This window comes from Pseudorasbora parva, chromosome 7 (assembly GCF_024679245.1).
Source record: "Pseudorasbora parva isolate DD20220531a chromosome 7, ASM2467924v1, whole genome shotgun sequence".
NCBI lineage: Eukaryota > Metazoa > Chordata > Actinopteri > Cypriniformes > Gobionidae > Pseudorasbora > Pseudorasbora parva.
This window is the reverse complement of record NC_090178.1, coordinates 51,053,983-51,056,466: the sequence shown is the minus strand read 5'-3', so window position 1 is coordinate 51,056,466 and position 2,484 is coordinate 51,053,983. Positions and strand designations below refer to the sequence as shown.

At 42.6% G+C, this 2,484-nt stretch overlaps 1 non-coding gene across 1 annotated transcript; it reads left to right on the top strand.

Moving 5' to 3' along the window:
* Nucleotides 1–892: 892 nt before the first annotated feature.
* trnaa-agc (transfer RNA alanine (anticodon AGC)) lies at nt 893–967 on the top strand. Its single transcript has one exon. It is a non-coding gene; the product is annotated as a tRNA-Ala (tRNA).
* The last annotated feature ends 1,517 nt before the right edge of the window (nt 968–2,484 follow it).

Here is a 2,484-nt window from a genome sequence, read left to right as displayed (position 1 = left end):
ATGACGTTCCGTCTTTCCATTGGACTGATTACATGCGTGCTTCACGACGCAATGACGCAGAGGCGTTCCCATAGCGGTGACGCAGCTCGAGTTCCTTGAACGGGAACTTCTTTTATTGGTCGGATGAAATGTGTTAATTTTTTCAGATATTAGGTTTTCATGAGCTGTATGCCCAAATTAATCAGTATTAAAAGAATAAAAGACCTGAAATATTTCAGTTGGTGTGCAATGAATCTAAAATATATGAAAGTTTAATTTTTATCATTACATTATGGAAAATAATGAATGTTATCCCAATATGCTAATTTTTTGAGAAGGACCTGTAGGAAAAGGATTTTGGACCAGCTGGAGTTTGTTTATTAAGCGAGCAGGGCAACCACCCAGTAGAGCATTACAATAATCCATCTATCTATCTATCTATCTATCTATCTATCTATCTATCTATCTATCTATCTATCTATCTATCTATCTATCTATCTATCTATCTATCTATCTATCTACCTACCTACCTACCTACCTACCTACCTACCTACCTATCTATCTATCTATCTATCTTGGACCAGCTGGAGTTTGTTTATTAATCGAGCAGGGCAACCACCCAGTAGAGCATTACAATAATCTAGCCTTGAGCTCATGAATGCACATTAATTAACTGTTCAGCATTTGACATTGATAACCCACTATATACAGGTTTATACTTTGTATTTTATTCTATTGTGTACTATATTCTATTGTGTTTTCTATTTTATTGTGTGTTCTGTTCTATTATGTATTCTATTCTATTGTGTGTTCTGTTATATTGTGTATTTTATTATATTTATTCTGTTCTATTATGTGCATGAGTTCAGTTATTTTTGAAGGAAAGCCTTTCTGAAGTTTAGTCTGAGGGGTAGCTTTCCTGTAGCTCAACTAGTAGAGCGTGGCGCTAGCAACGCCAAGGTCATGGGTTCGATTCCCAGGGAAAGCACGAAATTACAATAATGTAAAAATGTGTGCCTTGAATGCAATGTAAGTCGCTTTGGATACAGCCTGAGCATGGCTGTGTGCTCCTCACTCCAGGACTGTTAAATCCTCAGTGTGTCCTTACCGATGCTGTGGAGATCTATTCCCACTGTCAGCCCGCCTGGAAATGGATCCAGCTGACTGAGTGGCTGTGGTTTGTGAAAGAGGGCTTTTATGTTTTTACATGTGCAACTATTGGACTTTGGATCAGGTTCAAATTAATTAAAGCTCCATAACTGTAAGTGCTTGCTAATGACCACAGCTTTACCAGCCCAATATTTAATATTTTATCATTAAGCGACTTAATATGATCCCAATACAGTCACCATTAAGCTGCATTGATCACAGCGACCTTTCCTTTCTGAAGAGAATCTGTCCACGGCCACATCCTCTCAGTTCTGCAGCGGTTCATAGTGTGTGTGTATGTGTGTGTGTGGGGGGGGCATGTTTTTGTGACATATGAGGACACAAATGTGTATAATGACATGTCCCCACTTTTAAAATACAATTAAATGTATTTAATTTAAGTGTAGTTTTGTTTTAGAAAGCAAAAATGCAGAATGTGTTCTGTGATGGGTAGGTTTAGGGGCAGTGTGTGTGTGTGTGTGTGTGTGTGTGTGTGTGTGTGTGTGTGTGTGTGTGTGTGTGTGTGTGTGTGTGTGTGTGTGTGTGTGTGTGTTAAATACAACAACAATCAAAGCTAAGGACAGCAACATCTCATTCATATTCTGACTGTTTAGTAATTAATTGACTACTTTGGTCATATAATATGACGTCATGCCTGTGTAACGGAGGCCAGCTAGTGGTAGTTGCTGTGCGAGTAAACCTCACTCCTCTGACCTCAAAAGACGCTCTAGCGATGGACGCTAGAGGATGCAGCCTTTAGCCTCCTTGTTAGAGCGTCCGACTCTCATGCTGGCGGACCCGGGTTCGAGTCCCAGTCTGAACAGAAGGGGTTACATTGGTGCCGTGACCCGGGTGGGAGTGAGGTTTAGGGGGGTGAGTGTAACGGAGGCCAGCTAGTAGAAGTTGCTGTGCGATTAAACCTCACTCCTCTGACCTCAAGAGACGCTCTAGCGACTGACACTAGAGGTTGCAGCCTTTAGCCTCCTTGTTAGAGCGTCCGACTCTCATGCCGGCGGACCCGGGTTCGAGTCCCGGTCCGAACAGAAGGGGTTACATTGGTGCCGTGACCTGGCTGGGAGTGAGGTTTAGGGGGGTTGAGTGTAACGAAGGCCAGCTAGTGGTAGTTTCTGTGCGAGTAAACCTCACTCCTCTGACCTCAAAAGACGCTCTAGCGATGGACGCTAGAGGTTGCAGCCTTTAGCCTCCTTGTTAGAGCGTCCGACTCTCATGCTGGCGGACCCGGGTTCGAGTCCCGGTCTGAACAGAAGGGGTTACACCTGCAAATATTCTGGCATTTTTGGTATTTGAGCTTGTAATCTTTTTGACTACTACATGAGCTTAACAAACTCTACATGT